Source organism: Cryptotermes secundus, unplaced genomic scaffold, assembly GCF_002891405.2.
Source record: "Cryptotermes secundus unplaced genomic scaffold, Csec_1.0 scaffold355, whole genome shotgun sequence".
Classification (NCBI taxonomy): Eukaryota; Metazoa; Arthropoda; class Insecta; order Blattodea; family Kalotermitidae; genus Cryptotermes; species Cryptotermes secundus.
Window position 1 is genome coordinate 1,594,265 of NW_019737088.1, and position 11,424 is coordinate 1,605,688.

Here is an 11,424-nt window from a genome sequence, read left to right on the forward strand (position 1 = left end):
AATTGTATATATTAAATTGTATAAATTGAATGTACAGAATAGCTGCGAAACTATGTGGAATGTCAAAAGTTGGGCAGTTTGTTCCACCGTGAGTGCACTGGTAGAATTTGCTCCTTTGTAGTAGACCAAGTCTTTATGGCTGTTCAGCTGGTTTGTCCAGCTGGTAATGTGGTGCGTAGGAACAGCTGCCTACGGCGCCATTGCTGGAGGTTTGCGGCGACTACATTAGCTGCCTGGTCACAGAGCGAGGTTGCTGGAGAATTGCGGCAACTACGTTAGCTGCCTGGTCGCAGAGCATGGTTGCTGGAGAGTTTCGGCAGCTACGTTAACTGTCTAGTAGCAGAGCGTGGTTGCTGGAGAGCTGCGGCAGCTACATTAGCTGTCGAGTAGCAGTGAAGAGCTGATGACTCTGATAACTGAATGTGATCGCTGATGATTGCGAGCTTTGGGCTCTGCCTTTTATACCATGCTTGATGGGCGGAGCAAAAGTTGCAGTTGCAATTGTGAGCGCTGATTGGCTAGCGCACGCGATGACGCAAAGGTGGGCTGGACAGCAAGTGCTGTATAAATACGAGCATTGGCAGCAATGTGATTGGTTAGCACATGTGATGATCTACAGGTTGGTTGGACATCGAGAGCTGTATAAATATGAGTGTTGGCAGCAATGTGCGGCAACGTGATATTGACCTAGGAGTGAGTATTGTCTGTTAGACCAGTGAAACCATGTATGTGGGATATTCCTGCACTGGATACAAAAGGCAGACTACAGATACTTGAAAGCTGCAGGTGGTAAGATAGTTTACTATATTAAATTATACTAACATACAATAAACTGTAGCAAACTGTACTATAATGTACCACATTGATTTGTACTAAAATATATTATATTAAGAGATATTATTTTATGATCAATTCATGACTGTAACACCACAGAAGAAGTGTGCACACAAGTACAAGCACTAACACGTGTGCGTCAGTGTGCTCTTGCCCCGAATCTTATTCCCATGGCTTTTAAAAGACAGCACTATTCATACATTTCCAGGCATTTCCTGGTTGCTACTTAATACTGATGCTTGAGTGTCATTGAAATTCTCTAAACTGAATGAAAATGTGATGATGAAGTAATTTAATGTAACGCAACATGGAAGCAAAATTAACTTAGTCTACTGCCTCTTGTTGTGGAATTCTTGCATCCATAGCCTGCGCCATCTTAGAAGCCTCCTGTACACACCCAGCATGGACTATGATCTGGTCTGCAATACAAATGGTACAGCAAATTATTGGGATGTACATACAATACAACACGAGTTTTATTTTCCTCTTGTTAGTAACAAGGATTGAACTACAGGAAGTGCTGTTATTTCCTGACTGGCTGATGGCCTGTTCTAACGAATGCCACCAACCAAGCCTACATGTGGCTCCCCTAACACAAGGTATCACCTGAAAGCAGGAGTTCAAATGGGAATCTCATTTCATACCATTAGACAAAGCAAGCCAATCACTAACCCTGTGTCACAACCCTGCATATGAGACCAAACACATGCTGCTACACTAACTACCTGAAAGCCTCTCCCCCATTCACCACCTGTCCTGTATACAAGGTCCTGTTACACATATCCAGCTGCCTAGAGTAGGGGCTATGGAGTCCTCCATGCCCTGCCTACTTCCTTACAGTACTGAACTGGGGGGAAAGTTATATGAGTTTATAATGCACTGTAAAAATTACATTTCACTATATCTACTGAACAAGGTCCAAAAATGTTGGCCTAGAAGAGCAAATGTAAGATGACACATACCTGTCATGCGGGGGCTCCTCATAGATGGTGCACAACTGAAGAGGCAGACGCTGCACAATCCTTGCTCACCCACAAACGCGACATGGATTTCCTTCACTGATACTACTCCCGAACTGCCAATACACTGTAACAATTATGCAGGGCTTTACAAACTGTAAATCTGAACACACTATACATGATAAAACAAAAGGAAGAACGTCAAATATATTGTACAAAATGTGTCCTGTGAGGTATAGTTTTCAAGATATGCTTCACTGTCAAGGAGACAAGCTATTGAATGATCATCCTTGTTATCAAAGTATCCATAAATAATGCAACAATATAAAAGGCATTAGGAACATGTTTCACACTAAAAAAGTACTTCAGTACTTTTTGACATTGTTAAAATCATTACATGTCAATAGGACACTAAAACCATATTCTATACATTAAAAGTCATTATCCAATTTCTAAAATGGCTGTAATCATGTATTTCTTCTAGTTTTTGACATGTTTCGGCCACATTCGGGTAATTTATTTTCTTTCTGGGGAGACCACTGAACTGTATACTAGTTCACTGTGCTTCCATGCACATCAATATTTAGTTCTATCTCATGCTGAGAATGCTGTTGTTGCACTCTACTGAAGCTGTCGTAGTTTCTGTGTCATATGTATCACTAGTGCACTCTACCTGACAGGTACACAGGAAGATGGAATTGGGTGATACAAGGTGGTTCAAATATGACCGGAACAGATTAAAAAAAAAAAACATAATTGCCAAACACTGACTTGCACATGTCAGTCTTCAACATATTCCCCTCTGGAGTCAACACATTTTTTCCAACTTTCTGGAAGAATCCTGATGCCCAAAAAAAAAAGACTTGTGGTTGGCAGCGTATCCACTCCCGAACAGTCTGAATTACGGCGTCGTCCACAAACCACATGCCTTGCACACCTGATTTGAGCCTTCCGAACAGGTAGAAATCACTTGGGGCCAAATCGGGACTGTATGGCGGATGTGTCAGAAGGTTCCATTTCAATTTCCGAAGGGTTTCCATTGTTGTTTTGGCCGTATGGGGGCATGCATTGTCTTGAAGGAAGGCTACCCACTTTCCACCTGTCTTCCACTTGGATCGGATCCTTTCCTTCACGTCTGTTGCCAGGAGGCATGAGTAATAAGCTGCACTGACTGTTCTGGCATCTGTCAGAAAGTCTGCATGGATAACCCCCTGCCAGTCCCAGAAGAACGTTGCCATCACTTTCCCTGCTGAACGGCTCCTCGGCGCTCTCTTGGGTTTGGAAGAACTGGTATGCTGCCACTTGCGTGATGACTACTGGGACTCGGGAATGAAGTAGTGTACCCACGTTTCATCTGTGGTCATTATAGACTTTGTGGTCATTATAGACTTCAAAAATGCATCACCTTTATCTTCAAACTGCTGTAGGAGACAACTGGCAGCTTGCATACGCACCAGTTTGTTCACATCCATCTTCACATTCACCTTACGATTGTGCAGGTGGTATTTCACGATGTCTTCTACACTACCAACACTGATGGACAGCATTACTCCTAGTTCCTTGATAGTGATGCGCCTATTCTCACGAATAAGCACGTCTGCATGATCAATGTTCGGCTCGGTGATGGATGTTTGCGGCCAACGATCATGCGGTTCATTCTCCACGCGTTCTCTGCCCTCTCTGAAGCACTTATACCACTCAAACACACGGGTCCGTGAGAGACACTCTTCGCCATACTGATGTTGGAGTCTGGTGAATTTGAGTGGACTGGACGTTTTCTCCAACGAGGAATTTGATCACAATGTGTTGTTCCATGCTCCGTGGTACCTTCTGTTCTCTCATCACTCTAGCAACTCCCAGACAGTACTGAACAGGTTCTAACCTGAACAGGAGGGAGGGTGGAGGTTGTGGCTTCACTCTCTCAAGGTAGCACAGCTGCTGCGCGGTGCAGCTTGTTTACACACAAATCAGTCCCGGTCATATTTGAACCACCTAGTATTAATGAGCTCCACTGGGCTGCAAACCCCAAGACACTATTCAACATATTAGTCTGAGGCAAAGATTACCACTGAGCAGGGGCATGTCTGCTAATGGAAAGGTTCAGAAACACTCAGGGACCTTGACCAGCCTAAATGGGGCACCGTATATTCTAACAAAAACTGGTACATGTGTCTGGCATCTGAACACACACACATTTCGGTACAGGGGATCCCTGAACAGGCTAGACAGCTGAAGAGTGGAAGACAGAGGAAGATGCTATATATGAGTTTTGTTTTTCCTGTCAAACATAACAGTTTACCAAACAATTCACTCACAGCTCACTGTGCATAACACAGTTTACTGGTCATACATTGTTGCAACATGCTTTGGCTCATGAAGTCATCATCAGGCAAAACATTAACAAACCTTATACTACTGAATTATGCCTCTTACATGGATCCACAGAGAGGAAGATACTGTGTGGGCCCTGCTCACTCAGGAACTCGACATCCTTCATCGCTGGGAACAGCTACTCTTCACTGATGCCACCATTCCAGGACTGCCAACATGGACAGCACAGTTAAAGCTATACAAATTCTACTCATAAATCTGAGTCCACCATGAAGTGTGTTAACCAACCCACAAGTTTGCTAAGTCAAAATGATCCCCTGACACTGAGTTTGGTACTACAAGAAGCAATAAATCTTTAGTGATGCACAAGCTTGCTACTTGCTCTCCAAGCGAATTCATATGCTACTCACCAATGATTGCTGCTGACATTTCATCAACTGCAATGATATCAAGTGACAGCCAAGTCCTGCAAAATCTCAGTACTCTTTACCATTTCAACAGAGTGCTATACCCAAACACAGAAGAAGACTGGCACTGACACGTGTGTGTGTGTGTGTGTGTGTGGCCTTCTGCCCTTCCCAGCTTTATGCCCCTTGCCTAGTCCTGATACATTTTGCACCCTATCCTTCGCTAGACTGACTCTACAGCACTTGCTCAAGAATGGATTATCAGTGAATATTGAAAAATGGTTGAGCCTAATTTGAGGAACTATTCTACCACTCAGCAAAACTAAGGAACACCTCCGCCAGGATAGCAGATCTCTGGGGTGAGATGTGTCTGAGGCCTCTAGAATACATACATGGCTACTGACACAAAAATGTTCAGTCTCAGAACTGTACAGATAAATCTCATGTGTTACATACATCCCATACAGGATGTCTTCACAGAACATATAGCAAAGGCAGGGAATTTGTTATGTGCTTCTGTCTCGCTCTGACATCAGTTGTGATGACAGTCTCTCCACTGATGCCTCTCCAGAACTGTCAAACAAATAGTAACAATTATACAGCGCCTACATGATCATTAATTATAATCCCTCTACAGGTTGGTCACTCAGATACCTTTTCAAATGATCTTTTCACTAGATATTTTGAATGCTGTCTGCAGTCCCAGTTTCTTCAAACCATGCTGTTCGATAAACTCATTTTGTTTCCTTGGTACTGATGGGATAACTAAACCGTGGCCTCGGAGGGGGGCCCAACCTGGTAGCATTCCTTACCTTATCTTGTAACCTGAGGATGGAAACAGGCCACAAACACGAATAATCTACATACGGCTGGGTTTCAAACTACACGAACATATATCATAAACATTACACATGCTCCTAAGTATCACAATAATTGTCCACTTACTGCAAAATCTTATGTCGACACGTTTTGTCAACTTAATACTGAAATTACATACGCCATACATTCATGAAATTTGGTTTAATTAAATCAAAAACTTCCACTCCATTCCACCTATCTATCTATATAGCTCTAAGGCCCTCGCGGACTTTGGCCGCTTTTTCAGTATCTTACCAGTCGGTACGCCTCCTTGGACGAGGGATCAGCCGGTCGGAAGGGCGCTACCTAAACACAGAATAAACGCAAACAGACATCCATGCCTCCAGTGGGATTCGAACCGACGATCCCAGTCTGCGAGTGCGGGAAAACTTGGACTTGGACGACTTTGACAAGACTACCATTTCAATCTGCCTCCATTTACAAAAATGGCTACCGCCACGGAATACTAACTACCGAGGATTACTAATAACTGCAGATNGCCATCTATATGCAAGTCTTACATTAATCATGGCGTTAATTCCGGCATCGTTAGCTTAGTTGCTGTCATATTCTCTACTATTCCTAGGGATCCTAGGGATTGCTCAGTTTTAGCGAGTTTTTGCACTTTGGCCGTTGTTACGTCGATTAGATAGAGCTAGACTCAATCACTGCGTTATATTACAATACATTAGTCCCACAAAATAAATTCAAATTTAGTAAACATTCAAATAAGGTAGATTCTAAAGAGTTCTGATGATGGTGGATGACAGAATTACTGGGTTTCTTTACTTTTCCATGGTCCAGAATTCTAGGTAAAGAGGACACGACGTTTCGGAAACTTATCCAGTTCCAGTTATCTACTTCATGTATGTAAACACTATGCTTATATGTTGGTTGTCAAGTAGTTGCTGTTCTTGTGTATGCAGTGTTCATATAATTTGTAAGTATATTGTGTATATAAAGTGAAAGTTGAGTTACATGTATGTACTACCTTGCTCAGACCCTGGTCTCAACTCCCCTTTACTTGAACCTGTTCCTAGACCCTCCCCTCTGCAAGTGCCCTCTCTGTCTAATATACCCATGAAGCAAGTCACTATCTGCTTAGGGCCCCCACACAGCTGAAATTCACATGCCTTGCCTGGCATCTGAATATGATGTCCTGCTGTGATGATGAGAACATCTGTTGCAACACATACCTGCAGAAAAGGGGCTCTCCACAGAAGGTGCATGGTTGAAAATGCAGATGGAGAGTAAGATCCCATGATGGGGTTTGTGACTCTAAAACTAGATATTCTTCAACACTAGGAACAGCTTTCCTTTACTGATGCCACCCCAGGACTGCAATCACAGAGTGAGAAACATATGGAGCCGTATCAACTATAATTAGAATTTGCTGCATATCATTACCATTGGTCATAATTTGTAATTTCCTTTGCTGAATCAAAATGACTGTCTGATGATGAATTTAATATGCATGTACATGAACAACCTTTTCAATAAATTGAAGATGACAATTTGGAAAAATTTATAGAATCTGGACAGAAATGAAAAATGTCTTTACTAGACCAGTTTCAGCTATCTGAAAATTAACAAAGTCTGAGCCTGAAAAATCAAGTTTCAAAATGAGATCAAGATTTATTTTCTCAATTCTGTCTCAAAAGTTCAATACTTTCACATGCCTAGAATTTAGAACCTCAAAAACACACCTTCAGTAGAGATAGCTTCCTAGTACTTCCTTTGCAATAACAGGGGGAAGAAAAACTTGTTGGTCACTGCAAACTGAAGTAAAAGGGCTCTTCATTAGGCGCCACGCTGTGTTGGAAGAAGTCCTTTGTCCTTGTAAAGCATTCTGGGTTCAGCACCATATAAAAAGGGAACACTTACTTATGTTTCATCTTTAATGCAAAAAAATGTGGAAGACATTACTACCAAATATCAGTAGCCCTTATTATTTCAACAGAATCCTATACCAAAACAGCACATAAACTGCAAGAATTCTGCACTACAGTAATTTCGAAAGTGTTATTTCTCCAGTCCAGCATTATGGTACCCCTTGTTTGGTGGGACAGCGACCCCTTCACTGATGACTCTCTATACCTGTCAATAATTAGCAACAGTTATATGAATTCTTAAACAACTGGATATTAAAGTCAAGCTTAGATCCCTGCTGAGTTACAGCTCTCTCAGAGCCCCATACAACACAGCTGACCTGTTCAGAACCCTTTGCCCGGGATAGTGGCCCTAACCTGTCTACTTTGGGCCCTGGATGTCCTAATAACATAATGAAAATTCTATTTAGTGTTCTCACCTACATTTGTAAATGTCTTCTGGTCCCAACCCAAGTCCAATATATTATTTCGTGAGTTCTGATTTCATAAATAGTCCACGTTTAGTGTAAGAACTTTTTGCTCTTCCAGAACATGTACTCTGATTCAGCATGTCTGTTGTCTGCCACAATCACCCTTACACTTCCATAGTTTTGGGTGAGTGAGCACACATAATGAACAGGCACTGAAGCCATGCCATTTATGGCACCATTGTTCCTTTGATCCTTAACTTTTGTTCTTTCAATGTTTATTACTTATATCATTAATTATTTTATATCATTATGTATAGTTAAACCCCAGTGTAAGGTTTCTGTTGGAAGCAGTCAATTTGACCAATAAACTGAGGAGAATTTATGCGATGAAAAAAACTTAACACTGAGTCTGTTGTCTTGGGATCAATCAAATTAGATGTTAAAAAGAGGGAAAGCCATAAATCAAGGAAAAATAAATAGAACCTCCCATAATATTGCATTTATCTACAAATATTTCCTTTTACTATTTATGTAAAGAAATAATTTTACCATAATTACATACAAGACCTACATTTTTAATTCTTTCAGCATTTGTTAACTCTCTGTGAAGGGTAGGGAGCTGGCCCACCACATCAACCCCCCAAACAGGGGGACCTGTAATTTCTTTCAGGGTTAACTCCTGTTAACTGTAACACAAAGGGTTTATTACAAGGCTACCCAATGCCACCAACTGTGTTCAAAATATACACAGATACAGCATAGGAAGAATGATCTAGGAAATGTAAACAAATAGGATTAAAAATTGAAGGCAACTGGTATGTGCACAATTTACTCTTTCCAGATGATCAAGTTGTAATTACTAGAGGAGCAGAGGACGTTAATTACATGGGGAGAAAATTGGAAGAATAGAGAAAGTGGAACTTAAAATAAATTACAGAAAAACAGATCATTCAGAGGAATAACAAATCAATGAAATAGAATTCCACCTGTAAAACAGTTTAAGTATTTTGGGATCAATAGTTCAAGAGAATGGCTCATCTGTCCTTGAAACTGAAAAAGGGATTAGTGAAACAAGAAGAGTTATTATCGTGCTAAATTCAGTTTTACGGAATAGAAATATTTTACACTAAACAAAGTTATTAATATACAAATCACTAATAAAAAGTGTATTAACACATGAAGGTGAAACATGGTCAATAAAAATGGAAGCACAGACACAAATCATTAGCTACAGAAATGATTACCTATGTCATTTGGCAAGGATAACACAAATGGATAGAATTATAAATGAAACAGAACAGAAATGAAAATGAATAAACACATATTACAGGAAATAGAAGAACAACAATTAAGTAGACAGGATTCTGACAATGGTGGATAACACACAGAATTACTGGGTTTCTGGACTCTTTCCATCATCTGCAATTCTAGTAAATAGACAACACGACATTTCGGAAATTGGATCTGTTTCTGTCTTCAGGTGAGGAAGGAAGACACCTACTCAGTTGGGCCCCTTAGAAAGAGCTAATCTCAATCACTGAGTAGGTGTCTTCCTTCCTCACCTGAAGATGGAAACAGATGCAGTTTCCAAAGTGTCTTGTTTTCTATGTCCTAGAATTCCAGATGATGGAAGAAGTCCAAAAACCCTGTAATTCTGTGAACAGCAATTAAGATGGATCAGCCATGTCATGGAATGGAGGACTGTAGAATCACTGTACAGGTTACAGAATGGAACCCACATGGAAAAAGGGGTGCAACAGACCAATGAACGCATGGAAGGATGGGATTAAGGACAGCATACAGAGCAGAGACATCATGGATGCAGAATGTTTCGATCAAGAGCTCTAGAGGAAAAAAAAATATGTCTTTGGGTTGAGGGAAACTGTATTCAGAGAAAAATTCCTTTAAAAAATACAAGCCATATAAAAGAGATGTAATTTTGAACAACCCCCCATTCAGTGAAAACACTAATTTGATGATATAAGAGAAGCCACTCCCTGAGAGATTATCAGATATGGATTTCAGTGATGCCAGACCCAGACAGGACAACCTTCACAATGATGACACCCCAGGCCCATCAACAAACCAGACAAGTATATGAACTTTCACACTACTGCACATTCCAATAAATCTAGTTCAGCTCTGCTGAAATCCTGAAGCTCCTGCCCTGAATCACATTGCCCAGGAGACTGACCCAGTCCTAATAATCTAGCCATCCTGCTCTGCAGCAACTAAACTGGCCTCATAACCAAATAAACCCATCCTGAACACTCTGCCTACAAGCATACCCAACACAACTAACCTGCCTAGACAGTTCACTGACTGCTATGCCTAAGGCCCAGGATATAACGGTTCATAATGTTCATTATTGTGACTGGCTTCAAACCATGGGGTCTTGCTTAGTTCCAATAATATACTTGACATCCTTCCAAGCCATTGAAAGATCCCAGTCACATGATTTTTTTAATGTTTCATTCATATCAATAATTTCTTTGTTCCTCTTCAGTATCATTACATTACATTACTTGTTTGTACATCTACCATTTGCTGAAATAATAATAATAATAATAATAATAATAAGCAAACAAGCCCTTTCTGAGCATAGCCTTCCTCAGAAGGTTCTGCCAGATCTGTCTTGAATGAGATTTTCAAGTCTCCACTTCTTTGGATTTCACAACAATTTTTTTTTCAGAGAAAAATAGTTAGTCTTGTGGCAAAACCCCCAACCTGGAGGACCAGGTCTCTGTATTTATGTCCCATAATGACATGGTAGCTCAGTTATACCCCCAGGCACTGGGTTCCCTTTTCATCACCTTCTACAACTCACAGGGCTAAGGTGGAGATATTCTAACCCACCTTCACATGGGAGGATTTACTGAAATGATCACAACCAATCACATGAGCAGGGGAGAACATTGAGCTTGTACCAACAAATTTTATTTCCTCTAGAATATTCTGAAATAATTGTATAAGAAGGTACAACAGTTCATCTGTAATGATGATACAAATCATGTCATACTTACTTTTAAAGAAAAGTGGCTCCTCATAAAAGATGTGCAGCTGAAGGAGCAGATGAAGACAAGGACACTGCATAGCACTTGTTCACACAGAAACTTGCTATACCCCATCACTTTGAGCAGTCCTTTCTTCACCTGCATTTCTCATGGACTGCCAAAAACAGTAACATTCATAGAATGTCTTACATAATCATGATTTACAATGTACTTTATACATTTTGACCAGGGAATGAAAGAATATGGATGGGGTTGTTCAAGTTGACTGATCCCCCACCCTAAATAAAAATCATTTCTTGGAGGTGTATTACCAAATCAGTATGCATAATAACATTGGTCCCCATTCTGAATTTCCAAAGAACACATATCTTTACTACAGGAGGTCCTCATAAGTGGTAGGCAGTCATGAGTTCCATGCAGATGATATGCTGGGGAAAGGAGTCACTGTTCAGTGCTCCTTTCTAGTCCAAACTATATGACATCCTTCACCATTGACAACAGCAGTTTCTTCACTGATGCCTATATGCTTGTCAACAGACTGTAACAGCTGTATGAAGCCTTATATAAGTGCAGACTATAGTTCACCATCTGCCTGAAGAGTATCCTTATTATTCTTGGCTTCCAGTTACTAAGGTCACATGGTGTTTGCTGAGAATCTATTAATGTAAAAATGTTCAAGTTGGTAATAGTGGTCTATATTCATTTGTTTTGGTTTTGGTTTT

At 40.7% G+C, this 11,424-nt stretch overlaps 2 long non-coding RNA genes across 2 annotated transcripts; both read right to left on the bottom strand.

The window, feature by feature from the left end:
* Positions 1-1,802: 1,802 nt before the first annotated feature.
* On the bottom strand, positions 1,803-5,682 carry LOC111870074. The gene is made up of 3 exons (XR_002843788.1): positions 5,645-5,682; positions 4,227-4,332; positions 1,803-1,920 (listed from the first exon to the last, which is right to left on the bottom strand). It is a non-coding gene; the product is annotated as an uncharacterized LOC111870074 (long non-coding RNA).
* A 909-nt stretch (positions 5,683-6,591) lies between these two features.
* LOC117282756 lies at positions 6,592-10,837 on the bottom strand. The gene is made up of 3 exons (XR_004513612.1): positions 10,712-10,837; positions 7,096-7,238; positions 6,592-6,727 (listed from the first exon to the last, which is right to left on the bottom strand). It is a non-coding gene; the product is annotated as an uncharacterized LOC117282756 (long non-coding RNA).
* Between the last annotated feature and the right edge of the window lie 587 nt (positions 10,838-11,424).